Here is a 26,415-nt window from a genome sequence, read left to right on the forward strand (position 1 = left end):
GCCAGAAGCTTGCTATCCCAGTCCTGGGTCAGTGATATCGCCCCACCATCCTGTTATTTACTGTCTCCATGGTAAATAACAGCTGTTCTATCTGATGGCTTTACCTCTTTATTCAGAGGTGCACCAAAAGATTCAAAATAGCTTATGAAGGATGATATAGTAAGAATAATAGCTTGTTATTTCACTCATCTGTGTCTAGGGGCATCTTTAGGAAACTAGAATAAACGCAAAAATGCACCTACAGTGTGGGGATTCGATACCAAATATTCCATGCTGTTATCCCAGGATGTAACTTCAGTAGAAAAAAGCAGTAGAGCATTTAGTGGTTATTGCAGATCAGCTCCAAACAGTGTTTAGCAACTGGCTTTGCTGCCTAGCCTCTTTCTCCTAGCATGCCGCATTCTGTGTCTCTTTACTCAGACAGTTCAGTCAGCAGGCTGCCTCCCTCCACGGTTGATTTTACAACTTCTAATCCTAATCACCACTTAAAAAAAACACAAAAAAAACCACTTAGAAACACTCATCACGGTGGATGGAGCCAAATATAAACATACTGTACTTCTGCGGCAGCACGTCCAGGCTTGCGTGCAACCACTCTTTAAACGATTTAGAAAGTTTGCACATTAAAGCTGTTAAGTCATCGTGTGCCCACTTTTTCCACTGATGAAACATTTTGAGTTTTAAGTGTTTCGTCACTTCACTTGGGGAGGACCTGATCTAACTCACCAGCGGTTCAAAGAGTGTATCCGTGCTTTTTAATGAGTAAGGACTGAGAGCCCTCCATTCATGGCATGGTGACACATGACAGCTGAATCGAGGTGCTGTAAGAGCCCGACTGAGGGTCAGTTTATCCTTACCGAGTTAAACAAGATTCTGCAGTGTCTGCAAAGTGTGGAAAGTGTGAAGACACAAATGTCCATCCTTACCATCGCTGACATTTCTTGACGTCAACAAGTGTGTGTGTCTGCACCTGAGCTCATTTCCCTCAATTAGACAGACGCATCAACACATCATAATTTGACCTGCAGAGCTGGGCAGCAAAACTCAGGTTTATTGGTGCTGTAATAAAGATGGGAAAATAAATAAATAAAATTATTATATTATGGCAAGAACATGATCTCCCACTGAAAAATAAAAAATATAATATGCATACTGGAATTTTTTTTTAATTTATAAATTCCTTTTCCAAAAGCCCTGGACACCCTGTTAGAGACCATGGCATCATTAAGTCTCTGAAATGCTAAAAAAAGAAAGAAAAAGGAGAAAAAAATAAGGCAAAATCTACATGATCATTCCACAAATGAGACATTAGCTGAGTCTAATTGAAAAAAAAGAGAGCACAGAGTACGCAGGACTATTCTGTGAGATTATGCAAGAAGGAATGGTCAAAACTAGTGCTCTCTGTATGCCCCAACATTTTGAAATTTTACAGGAAAGGACAAGTTGTGCTACTGGCAAATGATACTGGACATAGTAAAAACAGCAAGAGTGTGGTTTTGTTAAAAACAGTTGTGTCTTCACAACCGGATTACTTTTTCCAAACTAAAAAAAAAAAAAAAAAAAAGTACTCAAAGTAATTGATGGAATTTTCTAAAATCCCCATCTTCACTAAAACATTTTTAGTGACTTATTTTTTTTATAAAGGTTGCCAATAAATTTGTCATATTCTGACTTTTTTTACTCATAAAAAAAATGCTATTATCAGCGTGATGGCGAGCCACACATGGCAAAAGCCGCAACTCACCACCAGTTTGTTTCACTTTTGTCTTCCTCTCAGTGTGTAATGTTTCTTTTTTTTTCTAAAGCAGTATTTAAAGAGGAAACCCTGTGATAGGGTCATCACGCCCCCAGAAAAAACGTTGAAAAAATGTTGAAAAATCCCACGTGAGTGGGCGGACCCAAGAGACAATGAGGGGCACGGCCAAGTGTGGGGATGAGCGGGTAAGCTGGGCTGTGGTCAGGAACGAGAAAAACACTGTTTTCAACTTATCCACTTTATTTAGCAACATTTTATCAAACAACAACGAAGCAACTTTTTTCTGTTATTGGAGACTTTTATTGTGATACGTGAAAGTGGTCCTGATCTTTTACACAAAATGTTAAAATTCACACATAAACCACACAGAATCCAAAATAACCTATTTAAACAGTTTGCCAAAAAATAAAAGTTGATTTCAGGGTTTATTACACTACAAGTTCCTGTATAGGTCAGTTTGTTTGATATTTTGTTATTTATGATTTTGAGTACAGTTTGTTGAGTTGAACTCTTTTTTTTTTTTTTTGGCCTGACTGCCCAAGTGTTGGATTTGCTATTCATTTTTTCCTGTATTTTTGTAAATAAAAATCTATATTTTTCATTTGTCTCCAGTATGATTTATTGCTTGTTCCTGACAGTCAAAATTCCATAAATAGAACGTTTTGAAAATAGTTGTCCCAGGTATTCAGTCTTTTGGTTTTAATCAGGCAGCTTAAACTGAAACAGTGGTGATAAATCGATTTAGGCACCCGTAAAACATTCTCCATTTTCTGTATGTCTCTTTAAATAATGCTTTTAGAGAGAAAAAAAAAAACAGAACAAAAAAAAAACAAAACATTTGACATATTTTCTTCTTAAATACAAAGCATGAAGTGGGGGATTTACAAAGTGAGTACATGTCAATGAATTTCCTTTTCAAACCCAAGGTAGCTTTCTGCAGGGCAGGAAGAAACTTATAATCCTTTATTGCAGCTTCAGGAGAGTCACTCTGAAAACAGTGGGTTAGTGTCTGCATGATGTGTGGGGTGTCAGATGAGAAGCAGTTAATGTGTCAGTAATTGGATGAGCCATTTATTTTGGGGAAAGCCCTTTACAAAAATATCCACCCACCAATTCGGTGTGTGTGTGTGTGTGTGTGTGTGATACAAACAGAAATCCTCTCAACAGCCTGTAGGATAAACAACCAAACAAAAAAAGAAAAGAAAGAAAGAAAGACATAAAAAATAAAAGACGGAATAAAGCTGTATTATTGGTGCGGCTGGCTGGCAGCTCTCGAGGGATTGGCAAGATTAAGTGCGAGCCGAGGATGACATCACGGGCAAGCACGGCCACTTGACTCGTAAAATGTCCCTCGGTATGTGCATCAGCAGGCGGGGTTCCAGAGCCAGGGTGTGGGCAAGGGGGTTGAGGGGATCATTAGTGGGCTTTTATTGGAGCACTGGGAAGGAACCACTGGTACATGGGTGCAGACTCACAGGAAAACAAGAATCGGCCTGGCTGTGTACTGCAGCTATTTGATTGGTCCCAGATGCTAACTGCAGCGGGTGTATGTATGTGTGTATGATTTTGCAATACAAGGAGAATACAGTGCTTGTTTGATTCACGGCCAATGTTCATGCTGCATAGCCCAATGTGGGTATGTTGGCACATGTGCAGAAATATTCATTTATGTATGCATGTGCATGTTCATGCAAGCTTTTTTTTTTTTTTTTTGCATGATGGAAACCAGATACATCTAATAGTCATGAGCGCCCGGGCAGCAAGTGGGTTGTCCAATGACGTTTGCCATGAGTTCCCATAAAATGCGCAAATCAAAAGCCAGATTTTTTTTCTTCTTCTCTTCAGTTCCCAGAGCCACTCAGCCCTCTGTGAGCTCCTCCTCCTTCACCTCTTTCATCTCATATAAAACAGGACAGCAATGATATCCAGTAACGGCTGATGCAAATCCCATTTGGTCACCTCCAGATGGGGATGGCTGCCTTTTTTTTTTTTTTTTTTTAACTCTGTACTGAGCAGTAGCCCGTCTTAACTCATTGTTTCACTCCATATAAAATGAAATCAACCACATCTTCTGGGGCTGATGGAATTAAAGCTACCTTCTTCCCCCAGTTACAGTGGAAGAAACCCTTTACAGAGACTTGTTTCTTCTGTGAAGAGACTTGTCTCAGTGAATCAACTCATAATGACCCATGTGGTGTTGAGTACATGAAGCAGGAGCAGAGAGTGGTTTGACACGCTCTTTAAGGCTCGCTCTGTTTCTGACGGCCAGGAAGGGAAGAATGGAGGAACTGTATCCCCTCCATCATGCCACGGCTAGGAAATGAGCCATTTATTTTGACCACTGGAGCGGGGCCTGACCTCTCAGGGCTGTAAAGCCCACAGTGGTCTCATAAAAAAAAATGCCAGTTATAAAACGGCTAAAGGGGCCTGCACTATTAGCTTGTGATACTTGATGAGATTTCAGTAGGTGTCAGGGTGTAAGATTGGATGATGCTAGGAGGCAGGCTCGTGTCTCAGAAATGCCAGCTCATGAGGTGGTGAGAAGCTACAAACTTGATCATTACTGTATAGGCATTTTATTCCCACAACAAAACAAACCAAAAAGGGGAACAGAAAGGGCCTTTAAAATTAACCCTAATTGTGCCATTAATTTGCACTCGGCATCAAACAAATCGCATCCCACATGAAGTCTATAGGCACTAAATGCTCTAATTATCAATCAGGGAAAGGCATTATTACCTATTCACTTTTTTAATGATGCAAACAGGGGCAGGCAAAATAAATACTGAGGTTTACAACTTCCCACACCCAAGAAAAGCACATGTTTGATTGTGGTTGCTAATGTTCAAGCATGTAGGGAGGTCTTGGCTAAAATGCTACGCAGAAATTTCACAAGTTAAGTGTGGTTAAAGTGGAAAAAATCCATGCTTATTAGAAAAAAGAAAATCTATCGCACTGTGTACACAAGTAATCAGTGCAAAGAATCTCCTTGCAAGCAAAAATTATTACTTGAAGTACATTTGTTTTCTAAATGGCAAGATCATGAGGAAGATGTATACATGCTTCATTTAAGTTCAGAACTTTGCATGGGTTTACTTAGTGTTACTATTTTGTAGAATTACCTTTTAAACTGTCATTTTGGATATCCTCATGTTGGATTGCTGGAATTTTGGCCCATTCCTCCAAACAGAACTGGTATGAATCACTGTTTAAGCTATTTGATTGCATTAGATTTTTGTATAGCAACTCCAAAACCTTGGTTTTGTTGCATTTAATTTGGGGGTACATTAAATACCATTGTCCATTTCAAAGAATCGCTGGTGCCAAAGTTTTAATTTGCTTCTGCCCACTAAATATAATAATGATATTTTTGACCAAACAACCAAATTTTAGTTTTGATGCACACACAAAATCTCCTGGACATCTCTAAAAATATGCCAGTCCTTCTCCAAACTTTAATCTGTTTGTTTATGTTCCATTTGGAGCAATGGATTATTCCTCTCTGAGTGTCCTTGTAACCCAAGTTGGTCGATGGCTTGAATATTGATTTTAGCAAACATGTTTTCTGCTTTTATTTCAGGTTTATACACCCATTTCACACTAAACATGCTTACTTCTGAGACAAAGAATCCACCTTGTTTCTGAACAAGTCTGATTTCTGAAAATGTCTGTGTGTATAATACTTACAATTGTTTAATCAGAAAAGTATACGGCACTTTCTCATATCTGGAACATGTAAACAAGGATGAAACAGGCTTGTAAAGGTCCAGAATTCTCTCTTTGCTGTCTTAACTGATTTCTTTAAATTTTCCCACCATGTCACACAAGGAGGCTGTGTATTTGTGGTGCGTCTTAAAATACATCTACTGGCATACCTGTAATTAACTCAAATGATGTGAATTAATCTAATGCTTACAAAGGTGAAACAGAATTATTCTAGTTTTCTCAAATTGTTTTAATTCATAGTAACCTTAGAATATTTAAACTTCAGAATGTCTCATGCCATCAGCTTCATTTTCAAGCACTCTTCATGCTGAGACGAGTAAATCTTCAACAAAAAAAGCCCCCAAAAACACAACCCTGGAATCCTCGCTTTTTTTGTTAAATTTTGCATGCTACAGTGTCAATTGCATAGGAGTATGATTCTGAAGTGTTATAGGGCTCTGCAATTTTCTACATTAATAAAATAAAAGACAAATTAGCAATCATCCAATGCTGGTATTACAATAAAGTATGTATATATGCAGATACAGATTTATTGAGCATTTTTGAATATCCACTGTATATATTTTGCTCACACAAACTGTATTGCATGCTTTAAAGTGTGACAGGGAGAATAAATCTTTGAATTGATATGCAATATGATACATGGTAAGATTTGACTTGGGTGTTCAATATTAGCCTCTTGCCCTTAAGGAATGACATAAACAATGATGGAATCTCAAGTAAGAGAAACTCTTCATACGCCCAAATTATTCTACTCAGCAGAAAAAAATGTGGTCAGCTAGTGCCCCTCATTACATCTCCATTCCCTCTCCCATTTTCTTAATCCCATAAATGTTTCTGTAAGTTTATGTGCCTCTCACAGACCTGGACACCGAAGTGTTTACATTAGACTCTTTGACGGCACTTAACACTGTATGTTCATCTAGGATGAAAAACCTTTCATAAACACTCCTAATTACACTGCGCTTTATTTTTATTTAGGCCACAGATCATTAACTTAGAGTAAACTGACACATTAGGCTGTGATTATTCAGACTGTTTTAATAATGTTTTTATCATTTATCATAGCACAGAACATTAATCAGACGGTGATGTTTAGGTCCAGCGGATGTTCCTCTTAATAAAACATTTGTTTAATATAATGACCCACTTTTAAAATAATAGATCTTGGAGAATACCTGGCCTATAAATTTATCAAATATCAAAAAAGAGAAAGAAAGAGAGAAAGAGAAAGAAAGAAAGACAGGCAGAGAAAGAAATGAGGAGGGAAAGGAAGAAATAAAGAGTTAGAAAGAAAGAAAAAGAAGCAAACAAAGACCTGACTGATAGACCTGACTTGTGTAGACAAAGAAAGACTGTTAGAATACTATGATGCGACTAAATATTGTGGCCAGCTAAATCTGTAAAATATTATCAGGAGGACCATTCATCATACTTAGATGTCTGATAGCTGAAAAATGTTATTTTGTTCTCTGTGTTCAAGGTTAGAAAGTTGTAAAAGGATTCATGGAAAAGGGGAACCTTGACATAAGGGAAATGCATATCTTACTTTTTAAAAGTGTAGTTATTTAAAATAATAATCAAAAACCTATATCATGGACTTGACAAAGTAGAGCTTTGATTTCACAAATACTGTTCAATAGTACGTAGTTTGGTTTATTAAAAGTTAAATCTAAAATCCTGGTTTGCATGCATTTGCTGTTCTGCATGTACACGACTGAAGAGACTGATAATCATAATTTATTGAACTAATTTGACGGAGTCTAATAAATGGAGTGAACATGCAAAGTCACAAAAAGTCTATTTGTTATGTTCTGTTCCTCTGCATGGACTTGCATGAAAGAAAAGAAAGACTGTTCTGTTGTGGTTCCTGTCTCTTTATACTAGAATTTTGCTCAATGATAGAAAAAACAAAAAACAAAGCTGCACACAATTTATTCCAAAATCAACTAAACTTCTGTTACAATTTGTTCTCAGCTGAGTGTTTTCAACTTGACTGTTTGGTGTGCTATACAGTAGTTGTAATGAGGAGAGCAAATGGCTAGACTGTCTTCTCTACAGAAAAAAAAGCATCTGATGAGCTTGGAAAATTACCAGTTATAATAAATACCTACATGTGCTCATCATCAGATCCTTTGATTTGTGTAACAATAGATCTGGTTTTGCTTTGAATAACTATGAACAGTTACTTTGGGCAAATACCAACAAAACTAGTAATTCACATTAAAATGATTCTGTTTAATTCAATTGGGAAACAAACTGAATAAAAGGAAAAAAAATCCTGCTTGATAGGGCTTAAAATAACAACAGATAAAGGAATAAGTCTAGCATTGGCATTTTTTGAAGAGCAAGACACATGTATGGAATAAACTCAAACAACTTTATGTTTAGGTTGTGATCTGTCAAGGAGGTGCTACCAGAGTAAGTGAGGGTCTAAAATACAGGGACAAGAAAAGTTATCTTCAAAATATACCCAAGATTTTAGAACCGCATTTTTAAATTTAAAACAGCAGGTGAAAAAAAACTCCTCCATATTAATGTAGCACCCGTTTATCTTTTCTAAAAACCATCACCAACAACCTTGCAAAACCTCAATCTACCGGCAGACAAAGTTCAGGTTGACAATACTCCATCATCAGCCCTGGATTCCCTCGATCTGAATACATCTCGTAAAATCAGCATCAATTTCAGTGTTGTTTACGTACATGTGTTACACCACCGGAGATTAAAAAAAATATATAGTCGTGATGTCTGCTTACTGTTTTGCGAGCCATTATCAAGTTCACATTTTCCATCTTCCAAAACAATAAAATCCAAAATTTGACAAACAGATTACCAGAGATCCTGCCAACATTTAAGTGATTGCTATAACAACCTGGAATAGCCCCTGATGTTTGCCACAGAGGAGCATTATACAGCAGGAAAAAAGCTGGAGGGCAGAAATCTTTCCAAGGAGTATTACTGTTGACATCACCCTGCTCATGTTTACTACGGGCATCTTCATTATCCCATGTTGGAGTCAAAGATAATACAAGAGGGGCTTCGGTTTTGGCGAGCAAATGCGCACAAACATGCACATCCATGTAGGTACGAGGAGGCAGACTGCGTGGTGGAGCCGATCGTTGCGTGAGTGTCTGTAATTGGCAGCAGAGGCAGAACCTGTGAGTTGACATCTGCAGCTGATTCTTTCGGTGATAATAAATCTGGTTTCTTTCTCCATTAGTGTATGTCTACACGGCTCTCACTCTCCGCTTGTCAAGGTATCACACACACACACAGACGTGCTCCTCCTTATTTCCTCAGTCCTGCAGAAACCCAAGGTCTGTCCTGCGTGGAGTTTCCTGCCAAACTTTGGACTCGGGCCTCAAGTTTTGGGAGGCCACACAAGTCGAGTTGCGAAAGCTCCTTCCTCGCAAGAGCTGCGGAGGGAGAGGAGGTGAAAGGAGTGTAAAAAAAGGAAAGACCTGTTGTGTGATTATCAGCAAGTGGAGGTGGATGGAGACACCAAAGTGCGAACAGACCAAGGCTGGTGAAGTCTGCAACTGCATGGGATTAGGCCAATTTTTGCGGAGTGTACCGACTGTGGGTTCCTGAGTTAACTATTTCTCGTTTCTCTCTACATCAATTTCCTGTCCAGCAACAGCCATGACACCTGAATCTGGGCTTTGTTTTGATTATAATTGCTCTTGTTTCATTACGCATTATAAAAGAAAAAGGGTGAAAAACAAAGAGTGAAACCTCTTTTTTTGGATTGTGATGTGTTACATTAATTTAAAAATCCACACTCAAATATTTTTGCTATAACTTATGTCCGATCATAAAATTGATATAAAACAGTACATTTCTTCAGGAAGGATGTCTGAGTTAACATTAAAATTATGGATGTGAAACATGTTCCCTTGGTTAGGGTATGAAAACATGCCAGGCATCATTAATAACAGAAAAAGGAAAGAGTGTCTACTATTCAATATTTTAATACACACTTGGACGACAACAATAAAGTCAACGATAGAAGATTTTCATCAGTGTGAAATTGTTGAGCTCTGCACACTCTGATGTTCTGTTGTGATTATTCACACCCACCGAGTTCTCTTCTGTGACATTTATTTTTTTTTAAAAATCTTATCACATATGCTTTGAGTTTCTGAAAACATGTCTTCCATGCTTCTTAAATAGAGGAAACTAAGAAGATTTTGTGAAAACATCGAGTCTTGTGTAGTCCAGGCAATGAGTGTGTTGGTTATTATTAGTCTCTGTTTTATATGTGTATATTGTATGTAAATATATATTTACAAACATACTTGACTCACTGGAGGGACTATATTTTTCGGCTGACCTGGGAATGTCGCGGGATTCCCCTGGAGGATCTGGCCCAAGTGGCTGGGGAGAGGAAAGTCTGGGTCTCTCTGCTTAGGCTGCGACCAGACATTGGATAAGGGGAAGTTATTGAATGGATGGACATATGACTGGCTGTCAAGGGATTTATGTTCAATGCCCTAAACACTGTTTGTGAGTGCCAACAGCTAGTCTAATATTTATTAGCCAAATTAATCAGAAAAAGGCTTGGATAGCCCTCCTCTTGGACCCACTTCAAGCATCCTACATGCTGAGGTGAACAAAAAGCCGTAGATTGTTTTTATTAGCAGTTCTTTCCTGCAACATTATTTTGAAGCACTTATGTAACAACCCGACCCAAACTACAGAGTTACAGGGAGATTAATTAAACAAAACACTGACTAGGTCGTAGGCAGTGAGTGCACCAAACTCATTTCAGTTTAGGTGAAGGATACAACCAGCAAACGGAAAACTAATAATAGATCGGCAACGAAGGATAACAATTAATGCAGTTTACACATTTATGGGGGCGTTTGGTTTGTTCGCCCCCACAAACAAACCAAACGCGTACATCTCCAAATCCCAAGCCCCAAAAAAACATTAATCAAAGAGGCAAGAGGTAGAAGCATGGTTATGCAAAAACTTTCATCCCAAAAGGGAGCCATTCCAAGCACATTTGAGGTCAAACCCTGATGTTGGACCAGAAGGCCTTAGTCGCAGTCTCCATTCAAATTCAACCTAATTTTATTTTGTCTGGTTGAGGTCTAGAAACCAGTCCTGCTCACACATGTCTTTATGGTCATCGCTTTATGCACAGGTGTGTACAACAGCCATGTTGGCGCAAGGTAGGCACGTTTCAAACTACTGTATTCCTGTATAATTAGGAGCATCAGAGTGTCCTAAATGTCAGAGTTTCTTAAACTGAAAGCAAGGCGCTAAGCCCAACACCATAATCTATTCTACACTAAACTTTACATTTTACACAATGCAGGCAGGCAAGTGCTGTTTTCCTAGAAACTGCCAAATCACACTCATCCATTGGACTCCAAGTCAGAGAGGCATGAGTCATCACTCCAGAGAATACAAGTCTCTGCACTCTCCAGAGTCCAGTGGTGGTGTGCTTTACAGCATTGCATCTCAAGCTTCTAATTGCCCTTGGTGATGTAAATGCAGCTGCTCACCCATGGTAACACACGCTATGAAGCTGCCTATTCACTGCTCTGGAGCTAATGTGAAGGCTATATGAAGTTTGGACGTCTGCAGCTTTTGAGCTGTTGGTTGTATATGACATTTCTAGTTGCAAAAATTACAGTCAATGTTGTAGATGGCATCATGATAGCATAATGAAATCATATGATGTGATGCATTTTTGCTTCAAATGTCTACACCGATACCTCAAGTCTATGAAACCATGGTCATTTTACTCAAAGTTATCATACTAAGACAATGTCTTCTGTCTAATTTGAAGTACTGTAAAATATTTAAATATGGGAATACAAAAATGCAGTTTCTGGGTAACAAACTAAGAAGTACCATAAAAGAACTAAATGATTTAATGACTTGGAAGCTTTGCTACCAAACATATACCACTTGCTCAGAAATCATAACTCCAGTTTTATTTACTTTCATTTCTGTTTTATACTATTTGCAATTTTATGACTGATGGTGTAATTGTGCAGCATTTTGGTCAGCCATTTTTAAACGTACTACAAAAGTAAATTTGACATTGCTATGATTTAGAAGCTTGAGTTATTGCTTGTAAAGGTTTGGGTGCTCCATTTTCTGACTAATATCTGTTCTGAGCCCCTGTTCTCTAAAATCCCCAAAACATCTCAATTAAACTGGAGGAAGTAACATCCTCACTTGGTATCTATGCAATGTTTAGTTCCCGCAGCCAACTATAAACACTGAACCCTCATGCTGTCAGCGCTGTTGTGTGTTTAGACATCTGCTTTGACCGCAGCTCTGCACTGATCGTCAGTATCATGTGGCTGCAGGCTGGAGTTACATCTGCGCTTCCAAATAAATGTTGTCTGTTGCCACATTTGGATCTCATTGTATGGAGTGTTTAGCGGTTGCGGTGGTGAAAGACCTATCCTCTCTTGTTGTTATCAAATTTGTACGAGGTGGTTAGCATGAATCTGTGTGCAGTGCAGGGTGAAAGATTTAGTCATGTGTTTTCTGAAAGATAAAAGCACATAAGTTTAACTTACCAGAATTTCCCCTCGCACAGCTTGCACTGAGGTTAAAATTGTTCTGTAAACACTGTATATTTTAGGTCGTGTTGTAAATCTTCGGGGCCTGTCTGTTTAAAGCACTGTTTTGATTAGTCGAGACTTGATATTTGTTCCTCCATCAAACACCTTATTCATGTGGTTATGTGTTGGAGATCTGCAAGAGGAGTCTTCCTGAAAACATGGCAGCATGATTTTTCAGATTTTCTGAATTTCTTGATCATTTTTATTGCAGAAAGAAAATTTGTAAAGTTAAATGAACATCTTCCTAGGTAGTAACACACATACAGTTTCTCCAGCTCAAACATAGGACAATGCAATTATTATTCCACACATGATTTTGGAGTACCCACTTAAAGAGTAATGTTTTTGGACTTTGTGACAAAGTCACAAAGAGAGAACACAGGCATGCTCGGGGAGTATGGAATTTCACACTCTTATTAAGTTTGCTCTTTTGTTTAAGGATTTATCAGATTTGCGTTTTATTTTTTTCCCATTGTTTATTACAATTATACAACATAGTGTTATTCAGTGTGTTGCGGGTGTCCTGTGAGCCACACTGGGTAAAAACACACAGACTCAAATATATACACTTCGTTTCTAATAAGAAATGAGACCTCAAAGATAAAACTTTGAGTAGTATCCATTTTTAATTGCATTTTAATAAAAGCATGGTGGTGAAAATTTATTTTTACTCTTTTATATAATTAATGGAAAAGTCCTTACAGACATCATCACAATCAAACCCTTCTTTTAATAGCTGGCCAGTTTTGTACCTGTTTTTTGGGGGGGGGGTTTACAATTCATCTTTTATCTTACAAAACATGCTCTATCCTTCCAGTGCAATGCATTTGTATCAGCAGCAGACAAACAAACCCTTAGCATAATGCTGACACACACCTTAACTACTTCAAACATACGGAGTTCTATTCATTGTGGCTAAATGGCTTAATCTTTGTCTTGTCTGATTATAAAAACTTTTCTCCATAAGATAATTTGAGTCAAACTTCAGTAAAGCTTAAAGGTATCAATGTCCAATTTGATATTTATACTAGTGATCCAGTATCTTCCAGTTTAAGACAATCATAAGTCTGGATGTGGTCCATGAGTGTTTCCTGAATATCCTGACTATCTTACATTTGTAAGATGTTAGATAGTCCATCTATCTTTAACCATCTGACAGTTTTGGTCAGATTGGTCAGAATGGGGTGTTCTTACAGCCAACAGTCCCAAACATGCACCAAAATGTACAGAATATTTATTCAAAGTCTCATTTATTCTTGTTTATCTTTGAGGTGTCTAAGTGTACATACACTGAAACCAACTTGTGAGAACAGATACTTTCTTCAGCACTATAAAGTATCCTTTGACTTTTAGTGCTCATATAAACAATCAATTTATCTAACGGCAGGTGATTTTCAGTAACCTGAGTCAGTCAGAAACAATACCATGTAAAATCCCTTTTTTATATCTATTCAGTTCAGGAACTGGAGCTTAATAGCAAGATTTAGGCTGATCTATCTAGGTTAATCTATATGGAGCTAAATCAATACTGGGGGTTTCTGCAGGGGATCACTTCCTTGAGGGGGAGGCCAGCCACTGAACATGACACCATGGGACGAGCGTGCCTAATCCACGTTTGAACTCTGAGGGAGTGTAGGCCTCTCTCCTCTGAACATGACAACCACATGCTTCCCGACCCTCTGAGGCCAACTCAAACACAATCGCTAATCATCACATGAAAGACGGGAGTAGCCATGACTCTACCGGCCGGCCTCTGTTTTCTACCAAACCGACCAGCCAAACCCTGGCAGCCCCTTTCTCTGAGATACAAAGATGCTTTGCATACACTCCCACACTTCCAGGTGTTTAGCTCATTAAAGCTCCTGGCCATTAGAGGCACCACGGCACTTGTTTAACGGCTATAAGCTGAGCCGTTGTGCTCGGATCACACCTCCGCAGCTGTAAAGGGCAGCAGGGGAGGGGTGGCAGCCGGAGAGGCATGTGCGAGGAGGGACTGGGCTAGAAACGCCCGCTTTGTTCTTTGGGGGCTCTGGTTACCCCCAGCGCTCCCCCATCCACTGCCCACTGCGACATTCAATACAGCAACTGTAAATTTTACATTAAGCGTGCAAAATCACAGATGCACATGTCACAGCAGTGTCATAAAGTGAATTTACTTAGCTTCACTTTAGCACGCACCTTAACGCTTTAAGTCTCTGTAGGGGGTGGATATTAGGTGGGCACGGCAGACAAAATTACAGCAATTAATTCAGATAATAGTCCCAAAAAGTGCCCTCTGGGTTTAATGTGCACACCTGGTGCAGTTCAGTTTTACACTAACAGACTATCTGCCAGCTTGTATTCACAATACAAGCTGTAATTTTTTAAATTTTTGTGCTGGACATAAAAAAAAAAATAATAATAATATTCAGGTTTTGCTGCAAGGTTTCTGTGTCTGTTGATGTGAATATTTACTACACCCAAGAGAATAAAATTATCTTAGAAACATAAACATCAGCAGAAATGTAGTAAATGCATGTCCAAAATAAACAGTGAGTAGTGCTAAAGTAAGCGCACAGACGAACTTACAAACAAGTTAGTCTGTGCGTAAATAGACAGTTTTCATTTGAAATGAACTTCATGGAAAATATTTGTAATAGTTCCCAAACCCTAACAAGACAAGTTTCATATATCCATGAGTCTATAAAAAAACATACAAATCCTCAGTGTGGTTATGTGTCCAAAATCTGATGGACTCTTTTTTTTTTTTTTTAGCTGGTTTAAGCAATTTCAAAGATCTCAAACTGAAAATATATACTTACCAACCACTTTATTAAGTACATATTGCTACTTCTGTGTTGGACCTTTTGCCCTCAGAATGACCTTCCTTTGTATCATAGATTCAACAAGGTGTTGGAAACACACTTCAGATTTTTTGCCTGAAAATTCACAATACAAGTTGCAAGCAAGTAAAGATAATTTATAAAGGACTTTTCACAGACACAGTCACCAAGTGATGTACAACATAAATCAGGTTCACCAATTCCACCACATCCTAAAGCTGCTCTATCTGATTCAGAGTTAGTGACTGTAGAGGTCTTTGGAGTACAGCAAACAGATTGGGAGGTCCAAGAATCCACTTTAGGTTTAGATAAGTTTTGTGACAGGATGCACTATTCTGCTGGAAGTAGTCACCAGAAAACGAATGGTCATTAAGGTATTGGTGCTGGCTGTGGTGTTTGAATAATGCTCAATAATTACTAAGTGCCTCAAAGTATCACCTGCACCATTACTCCACCCCCACCAGTCTGAGTGTGTGCTTCTGCTTTTATGTTGGGTAGGGTTTTATCTTGTTTATTTGAAATTCTAACCTGTCATCTGAATGTTGCAGCTGAAATCTAAATAGAAACGGTAAACATTTTTTCCAATCTTCAATTGTCCAGTTTTGGTGAGTTTGTTTGAACTGTAGTCTACGATTCTTGTTCTAAGTGGAAAGGAGTCGCACCAAGTGCGGTCTTCTACGTCTGTAGCCCATTTGCTTCACAATTCAATTTGTTGTGAATTTGGATATGGTATTCTGCATACATTGGAACAAAAGGAATTCTTACTTTTTGCTATCTTAAACAACTATTCCCATCATCCTCTGACATCAACAAGTGCTCAATTGAAATTCTCTCATTTTCCACTATTCTCTATAAACATTACCCTTTAGTGTTTGTGTTTCCAACAGATCAGCACCTTCCATTAATACGGCTGTTGAAAATGATTACTTTAGTAACCGAGTAATCCATTGATTGTTCTGACGATTGAGTATTCAAATAAAAAGTTTTAATAAAATAAATTATTGGTAAATTCTGCCAGACCAGCAGTGGTGATAACAGATAAACATTGGCCCAAATTTTCATATCTGTGCACCTCAAACAATTTCTTTTCTCTAGCTTAAAAAATTCACCTGGAACTAAAACACCGCTATTATCCACTTCGCCACCCATTTGTTTTGACCAGGATGGCAGTAAATTTATTTTCCGGTTCGTCTGGAAAGCTACACAGACGAACCGTAGCTGATTCGTAGCTCGCTCTGTTCCGTCTATCTGCTCCACCTGCCGCGCACTTCGCTCCGAACCAATCACAGCGGCTCTGGGAGAAAGGCTGTTGTATTATTCCACGCATCGCGCCAATCAGTTTAAGGATGACTGTTGGTTCCACGAAAAAAAGATGAAAACCCAGACATATCCGATGAAAAGAGGGTTTTTGGTCACTCTGTGTTGTGATAATAGGACTTGGCTCTTGTCAAGTCCAACTTGTCAATTAATTGTTACAGCTCTACATACCACATTCAAAGCCTCTTAAATCCTGTTTGTTTCTCTTTCTAGTTTGAACTTCAGTATGTTGTCTCCTCTATTTCATTGCAGGAGAGTTAGTCCACCTTAAATGTAACTTCAATTAGTGAACTGAAACTTTTACTATGCTTGAAAGTAAAAACATTTTAAACACCACTAATATTGCCCTATTTAACAACTCTATATGACAGAAAAAGGCGTTATAATGATATTAAACTGAATTATCATTTTAAAGTTGCATGCACCAAAGAAGCACAAGGTTTCCACCTTGGTGTGGACAAAGCATTTGGTCCACCTGTTAACGTATTATCCCCTCAATAAAATTTAAGAGGATTCAGAAATCCATTAAAGTTTCAGCCGTAAACAGCAGCTGACTGAGAAACATAAGTGTTGCTTTTACCTTTTCACAACAGTTTTTTTTGTATTTTTTTATGTTCTTAATACAAAACCAATGCGTTAGTTGTGGCAGGAAAAATCGAGTATACGTTAATCAACAGTATGAAATTATATGTACAGAAATATATAATGCAACAACAGCAAAGTAAAAAGCATCAATCTTGAGAAAATGTGGCCACTTTCTATGGATAAAAGATAAATATGACTAATTCACTTCCCCAAAACCCTGCAGTTCCTACAGCAATGGCTAAATAAATTTTGCAGAGCACCCTGCCAGAGTATCACCCCTCTCGAAGGGGTGAGGGAAAGCCAACATTAGGTCTGGTGGCTTGTAAAGTGAGATGGGAAGTTTAATTGATCTAAAAGAATTTAATGTGGCGTAGTGAATCGCAGCAGACAGCATGGATTTATTTCTCAACCCAGGAGAACCGAACATAATATTGCCGGAGTTTTATAGCAGAAGGGGATTCTTTTTAATTATGGCCACAAAAATGATTTACTTTCTGCTGGGTAAAAACCACAATTTAATGACAACTCCAAACGCCCGCTTTAATTCCATGTCCTGCAGAAGAAGTGTAAGACAATTCACTTAAACTCAACAGTTCAGACTTTATTTTTTCCTTTTTTTTTAAGGGAAAAAGAAAAATACACCCGATTTTCAAGTAGTAATGAAAGCCACCTTTCTTGCAGGAAAAAAAAAAAGAAAAACATTTTTGGCAATGACCCATTTCATACATTACAAATGAATTTTCACATCTGAAATGTATCACTTAATACTTAAGTCTCTCCAGCACGGACTTCCATAAAAGCAAAAAAAGGAACTCTGCAATGTGTTAGAGATTTTGAACGTAAAACCAAGATTACCACACAGCCACAGGGAAATGGATTCAGCAAAATCCCCACAGGATGTGTAGTGGCCAAGTCAAACATGAGCACAGATATTTACCAATATGTTCAGGATACTGTGGCCACATAGAAAAAGAGATGCACACAACGCATAACAGATGGGTATGAAAAGTTTTCACATTTTTCTTTTAAGTGCAGCACATAGATACTGCTTGATGTTTATGTTAAGAACATATAAAGTGCATCATTATCAAATATGAATTATGAAAAGCCAGAAAATCAGAAAAACGGAAGCTTTTGTTAAAAAATTTACATACTGGATTTTTTTTAAAAAATCTGACTGTTTTTTTTACTTGTGTTGAAAAGAAAGGAAAAATGACAAGTAAAATTTTCTAACATCAAAAAACATTTCACACAAAAATTTTTTATGAAGAGATATTTTTTAACCCTCAGAAACGAACCTTTTGTAATCTGATATCAGAAGAAAACAAACTCAACAATCCAAAAAAATAATAATTCCTGATTATGAAATCAAGAACTCTGCTTCTGTGTTCCTGATTTGGACAAACACGGGGTATAATATATGGAGATATTAACAGAAGTGAAATAGTGAGTCAGGGAGTGTTTGCTTAGGGACTTTAGAACTGAGGTGATGTGCTGCATCTTCCTGGCTTTAGTGAGAACGTGAGCGGCAGCGTTCTGGATCAGCTGTCTGACTTTTTAGGCAAACCTGCAACACAGTAAACAGTTACAATATTCAATGCGACTAAAGATACATTTTCTCAGATCAATGGTCCTCAAATCCAGGCATGAAGGGTCGGTTTCCTGCAAATTTTACATGCATCTCTGCTTCTACACACAAGTCAAAAAATGAAGTCATTAACACAACTCTGGAGAACTTGACTGAGGATATTATTCAGCCATTTGATTCTGTTCTATCGGACAAAGGACACATCTAAAAGTTGCAGGACACCGGCCGTCAAGACCTGAATTTAGGAGACCCCCCCTCTAGATCTTGCTTGACATTAGTCCGTTAGTCCTAGAAATGTTCTGTTAGACCTAGAAACAAGGCTGATGGGGCGATGCTATCCAAGAAATCTAAGCTTGATTTCACTGATACAATCCAGCCACAACATTAGTTTACAGTTTTTCATTTGTAATTACATCAGTCTAGTGTCCATTCATTTAACCACATATTCACGTATATTTTAAAATTTCATTAAGATATGTTTAGATATGCTTCCATTCTATTATTTTTTTAAAATAATAGAATAGTTACTTTCCCTGGGAATTAGTTACTTTTACAATATACTAACTCCATTATTAATTAATTCAGTTACTTTTCTGATAAAGTAACTAGTAACTAATTACTTTTAAGAGTAACTTGCCCAACGCTCACTCTTTCTCACAATTTTATTACATTCGAATCTCAACAGGATGCATAGATTTGATTCTCTCTCCTACTACACTGAAGCCCAAGTGAATCATAAGGTTAAACAGTTGGGAAAGCCATTATATTACAGCTTTATTTTGGTTGAGCTTGGTGTAAAGCTAAAAATGAACATAAGTGACAAGTGGCTGATGCGTTTAAGAATGATACCAAGCATAATCTAAAGCTTTACCAATGCTTTTGTTGATTTAGCTTAGCCATCCTGGGAAAAATAATACCACGGCTCAGCAGAATGTATTTACATTACAGTAGGGTGCACCGGATGAGGAGGATCGAGTCAGGAAAAAGTATGATGTATTATAAAAGATGTGATTCTTCTGCAAAGGAAAAAAAAAAGGTTCCACTGCAACTTCCCATTGGAAGGATTTTTCAGACAGACACAAGCTCATGGGAGGAAACCGAGCACTTGTTAAAACCTACCAAACCTGGCTCAGTCCTCACCTAGACCTGGCCATCCATCAGAGTGACTGGACTGAATTTACAGTGTGACCTGATCGGTCATCATTTATAACTTTTACTGGCCCTAAGTGGAGGCAATCACGAGCTGGTGTTTGTGTAAGAGGAAACCTCCACCTGTGAGGGTCTCCCATTAACATAAACCTAACTTGGAGGGAGATATGTCATCTGTCGGCATACTCTGGGGGCTGGAGTTGGGCCTGAAAGAATTCTGCAAGGAGGACTTTTCCTTCTCAAATGAGCTGTGGTGTTTCTTTAAACAAAATAGATCAATGACTAATGTCAATGTGTGTTACTTTGAATTCCAGGAATTTCTCAGAACTGCGACTTTTAAACCTTGGGAGAATGTTAAAAAAAAACAGAGATGAGTATCTGAATTTCCATATCTTGGCATTTCATTTCGAGGCAACAGAACATAGTTCAAAGAAACTGAGTGACTGAGCAAAACGCAACCACGTGTGTCAAACAGATCCCGGTGCTGTCTTATCTTGTTGATCAGAGAAAGATCTAAAAGCAAAGTTGAAGAGTTGTTGATCAAACTGGATAATGAGACCACACTAATGAAGAAAACCCTGGAGCTACAGTCGCCTTAGGGGGCATGGGCAGCATGTAGCTTTGAAATGCTGCCGAAACTGGCTTCTGTTCAAGCTTCCTTTGGACGCTCCATTGAACTTGATCACCCAACAAATAAATGTTCAACCAAAGAGATGGACATAAAGAGGACAGATTAAGAGGACTAGCAAAGAGAGACGAGAGTAATATAACAAAATATGGGCTAGATGTGTGAAAATGTTTACACAAGATCATGACTTTCTCCGTTAACAATGTTTTTGTTAAGCACAGTTCATGTTTGGGTTATGGCGATAATGTTTCATCATTGGAAAATGGGAAAAAGACAAAAACAGAGCGAGAACCACAGCATCTGATGAAAATATGTTTGGCTCAGCGCCATATCCCTGATTTGGATGCTCATCAGTTAGGCAAATGTGATCAAACTCCAACGGCGAAGCACGGCACTGCGTGAGCCCACGCATCCACCTCTCAAGCGCGAGACATATTTTGCATAACAGGACTCCGAGAGAGTGATCCCTCTTTTTCGAGAGGTGAAAAAGAGGGTTTCATAAAGTGGTATAACAGAGTTAACCTAAGGATTTAATTTACTTCCTGGTCAAATCACAACCACATGCTGATGATACTCATAACTTTCCAAAAACACATTTTTTTTTCATTTACTTCCCATGTCAATCTGGACATTATAAGTGGTTGCATACTTGCTGGGAATCTTATGTGAGTTGTAACTATTATTATTGTTATTATGTAATCTTAAAAAAAAGATTAATAAAAACTCTTGTATAACTAAAATTAGGTCTATATCAGCTATGTCCAAAATTACATCAGTTCCTCATCTTGTCTCTTTTTTTATATGTTTTTGCTCACGTTTGAAGCTACAACTTTTTACTGGTGTGACTGCTGGTGCTATACATAATTTTTGTGTCATCTTTATTACTGCTAATCCTGTTATTATCCTCTTTGATATTATCTTTACAATTGTTGCAGCCTCTCCAATTTGAATCCTGACATAGCATGTTTAGTCATATATTTTAAAAAATTAACTGGAATATCCTTTTTTCCCATTTTGTAAAGCAATTCTGCTACAGGAAGTGCAAAGCAACCTAGATCCACCGTACAATTTGCCTCATCTGCCAGAACAGGGCTCTTGAAAAAATGAAATAAATTAGAACAAAACCTATGTCTTACAATAACTTTATTGTAATATATTCGACTAGTTGCATTGTGTTCAGATCAAATATCTCTTTTAGGCTGTGACAAAAATAAACATACCAAAAACAACCTTAACCATCAAAGTCAAAGCGTGGGAATACCAACCAAAAGCTGGCAAGTACACAGCTGACAAATAAATAGCATTCCCTACCTCAACGCTCCTCTAATTACAGGTATGGTTTACCAGCCACGGCCTATTAGTGTTTCCTTCAAAAACTATAAAAACTAATGACGCCATCGTCTCGTTGCCTTGGTTTTCTTGAGCCTCCCTTTTTCTCTCTTTCCATGTTCTTGGACAGTGCGAATTATTTTTAGCTCTGAGTGGAGAGAGTTGTACTCTTACAGCCAAAGCCAACGTCGGGTTTCTCTTTTGGTCAGCAATTACCGTCCTTCAGTTTAGCTCTGACTTTTTAGAAGGGCCTGAATGGTAGCACATTTCAGTTAAAATAATCCTGAGATTTGGGAAGTGGTAGAGTGTAATAAATGTCAGGGGGAAGAACAAAAAATCAAAATCATGTTGCAGAAGTGACCTGGTGAAGTTAGAACACAAATACATATAAGCTTCAAACACACCATTGTAAGTAGTACAACCTTACACAGCTGTTTAGAGGCGAGTACTTCTGGTAGAGTTGCTCCCCCTTGTGTTACCGGCTTTCACTGCAGGCAGAGGAGATCTTAAACTTCAGCAAAACACAGATTTCACACATTTCAAAACACTTGGTAAGTCACTCCTGTTGGTTATTTTGAACTGCATAGATGAAGCTGTGACTTCACTAGTTACTACTTTGATACTTTGGCCACACATAAAAGACAAGGAGACCACGTCAGTGATCTGAGAACACAGTGTTGCGCTCAGTTTCGCTGCCACAGGCCACACTTAAGATGGTTATGACTGTTCACACACTAGAACAGGCTTCACTGAGTTTAGTGCTGTCCTCAGGGCAGTGCTGACCTTCTAAAATGTAGTTTACAGACAGTACTACTGAATGCTTTGAGGGCATATCTGTTAATGTTCAGTTCTTCTCTGCAGGGACAGATGCAAAACAACAGAGAAGAAGGGATTCAACTACATTACATTATCAGATTTTAACCAACATTTGTGTCATTTTGTCTTGTGATGCAAGTAAATGTTTAACACAATGCTCTTTTGTGTACAAAGTGCTGAAAAGCTGCCTTAAAAATGAACCAAAGATTGGTAGAGCATTATCAAGAAATTGACAAGACAGCAAAACTGTCAGAGCCGTTTTGTCTGGCAAGCCGTGTGCATTTTGTCCTACATCCATTAAAATATCTTGTTTGCTTGTTTGTTTACCTGCCACTCGTCTCTATTCGGCCCATTCAGTGGTGCTTTGGTATTCAGAGTGATGTAAAACATGCACATCTAATATATTATTTAGTCATATTTGCCCTCTGTAATAAAGCATATTTTTGAATCTTCCGAACATGACATTGTATTTCCATTATTTTCTCTTTAAACATTAACCACTGGCTGTAACGGGGATGCATTCCATGTTCTTTTCTGTGCTTAAAGATTCAAATGCCTTACCGCGGGTTGGGATAGGCAGACAGCGATGTTTAAACAGAGTTGACAGAGAAAGCAGGGGAAGGAATGTTTTTGCCTAAAATCTGCTGAAAATACAATCTTTACAAGTACCCTTCCTCCCCCCGCCGCTTTCGCTGCTCCCCTCCCTCCCATTACATTACAGTGCTAGGCCTGCAGTTTGATCCTCACCAGGTGCTGAGTGGGGATTTCTTCCTCATACAGGGTGATAATAACCTCACGTAGACTTGGAGCTCATCATCAAAGATAAATTGTCAAAATAGCAATGAAAACACAAAAAACATTTGGTCTGCAATTTTAAGACAGATTTTGTTGTGGTATCAATACCAATTTGACATTGAATATTAAAACAAAAATGAAAAACAGTCCAATTGTGTTTTTGCACAACTATGGTATCTTTTGAGAGATGCCCTTCTCATTTCCAGTCAGAAGTAAGCTTGTCGTTTGGAAGAAAGATATAGAATTTTCAAATCTATATCTGATAGAGGCATAGATAATTTTGGACCTTATGAGCTTATTTATGTGAACCAAGATAAATAATTTTAAATAATATTTGTTTAATTTTTGAGGAGGATCTCACAGCTCGACACTCGACACATTTCTTTTAGTTCTAACCATGTTATTACATCACCGTTTTCATTGTGGTGTTTCAAAGATATCCCTCTGTTCTGTAAAACAATGTTATTTCCCGAATAGGTCGGCTGAGGTAGGCCTTAAAAGTGTCAAGACCACCTGGCAGGTAGAAAAAAAGGAGCCTTGTTATCCCCAAAAGTTCCCATTCTGTCTCAGTGATTATAGAAAGCCACGAGTCCACACCAGAAGCGCTGGATGCCCCACTTGCTGCTAGTTGGCTGATTGGCGTGCGGCTCGAAAAGCTACTCTCTCACATGGTGTCTTGACTGAATCTGAATCATACGCTGATTAGATCAAATTGCAGAGAGAAACCTGTGTACCCCTGTGTGCCCACCTTTATATATCGCCTCAGTGCCAGCAGTTAAATTGGACATTTGGAGGCAGAGAAGCAGGTGTATTTGATTATACGCCGGCTTCTCTACCAGACTGTCATGGCTGGAGGAGCTGAGACTTCCTACCAGCAACCACCTATTTGATTCGTGTTGGTAGGAGAGAACAAAAGAAGTTACAATGTCGCCACACCACAGAAAGATTCAGATTTTTATTCGTTGTCTTAGCCTCTCTTTTAATCCATACTGACATCTATAGTACTTCTGACAATCCAGGGAAGTCTCAAGGGTCTTCATCTTATCATTTATCTGTCAGGATGGATGTTGGTTGTGATACAAAAAAAAAAATCCCATTTAATAGACTGAAAATGCTAATGGACATAAGAGAAAATGAAAAGACAGATGGACAGGGGGCAGAACAGGGGTGTAGCAGTGAATATGTCCCATCTAATTGTTTTATTATAGGAGCAGCTCATTATTAGAACGGGTGGGAAATGAATGACACAAATGGATGCGATGGTTGACAGCTGTGCCAAGATGAAGAGCCGTCTCCTTGAAACAGAAGCAGAGATCAAAAAAGTGTGTGTGTGCAATGCCTAGCACATAGTTGTGGACTCCTTTGGTATCCTTTCTCCAGGATATGATTGGGAAACTCACTTGTTTCTAAGCGATTAAAACATCATCATACAAATATAACAGATTAAAGTAACTAGTTAAACAGGGAGCTGAAAACTGAAGTCTTTTACTTCAAATTAGTTTTGAGCAGTTTGTCATCTTTGACTGACTAGGGTTTTCAAGTTCCTCAGCAAAATTTTTCACACCTCTCAAATTTTTTCCATATACTTGTAACGTTACAACCACAAACATCCTGGAGTGACATTTGTTCACAATTAGTCATATTTACACGGTTCAATTATTTCGAGATGAAAACCTTAGATTAACAGTGTAGCAATATTATATGGGAATATTTTTTAAAAACATAAGAATTGGGATATTTCATTTAACCACAAAAAACTAAAACTATTGTTTTACAAAGGATTATTAAAGTTTTTGTCAGCTCTAGGTAAAAAAAAGGCTAATCTCTGACCCAAGCTGACAGGAAAAAGCTTTAATCAGAGTCAAAGTAGCAGACAAGAAGGCCACAGCTCAGATGGACAGGTATGGTTGACCACACCACAAACCTGGTCTTTGTAGACGAGTAGCAAAATTCCTCTAATTCATGATTCAGCAGTCCAGATTATAACCATGCACCACTTTGCATTGGTCTATCACATACTAACGCAGAATAAAACACACTACATACATGACAAAATGGGAAGTTCTATGCATATGAATACTTCTGAAAGGAATTATTATTTCTTCCTAAGCATGGTGACAGCACTGCATCATGCATACAACTGGAGGAAAACAAGAGAGACAGAAATATAGGTAATGGATCATGTGTTTGCTTTTGACTGACCTAATAATTGTGTGGATTTATGTAAAGCTCAGCTGGATAATGGAAAAGAGGCACAAGGAAGGATATTATCATTTGGAATATGATAATTGGAGGGGTGGTTATGTATTGGATGATTGATAAGGAGGTAACAACATTCAAAACTGGAGATATAAATCAAACTAAGATATTGTGTTCTGAAGAACATTGCATGTCATAGGGGGAAAAAATAAATATATTTTCTTCATATATACTCAGGGGAGAAGATTGGATGTTTTGTGTGTGTTTATGTGTCTATTAGGGGGGCACTGAGAGAAAGTCACATAAACGAGTGGCAACATCTCTCCCCAGAGGACCGACAGTGATGATGAGGAGAGGAGGCGCCACTGGAGTCTAGTCGAGCGGGGGAACGGTGGGACGCGCTCAGGCAGCATCTCTCTTTCTCTCGGTGGCTAAAAAATAAAAGTCAACAGGAAAAGGGCTCGGCGCGCGGGTGCCGGCATGATAGCCTTCATCTGTTATGGTTAAATTGAACTGTCAGCTGCTTGGTGTCATTTCCATGGCTGGATGAGGGGCAGAGGCAGAGTCAGAGAGAATTATGGGGATATTCACCGGGTGATCACAGTGTGCAACGAGACTGTTCCGCCAAATTAACTCCCGACAGAGATGGGGAATACGGCGTTAGGCTGTCAGAGAGATAGAAGGATGGCAGGATAAACAGGCAGAGAGAACTGTTGTGTGGATTTTAAGAGGAGGTTTGCTTTTATTTATTTATTTCCCCCCCAAAAGTTACAGCGTTAAAACACATTTCATACATTGATGAAGTTCACAGAGTTCACAATAGGAACCCAAATGCAGCAAACACTTTAGAATAAGAGATCCAAAGTTAAGAATGACAGGCTCTGAAATCAAGGAAGCTGTGTACACAACAGTATATAATTTAATACAGAATGTAAACAATGTGGAAATAAAGATATTGAGAAAATCATTCATACCCTATATTAAATTTTCCATGTCGCCAAATTGGCACCCAGAAATTCAATTAACTTTTTAGGATTTCATTTGATAGACCAACACAGAGTAGTACACCACTGAAGTGAAAGGAATACTATACATGGGTTTCAAAGCCTTTA

Source organism: Xiphophorus hellerii, chromosome 1 (genome assembly GCF_003331165.1).
Source record: "Xiphophorus hellerii strain 12219 chromosome 1, Xiphophorus_hellerii-4.1, whole genome shotgun sequence".
NCBI classification, from domain to species: Eukaryota; Metazoa; Chordata; class Actinopteri; order Cyprinodontiformes; family Poeciliidae; genus Xiphophorus; species Xiphophorus hellerii.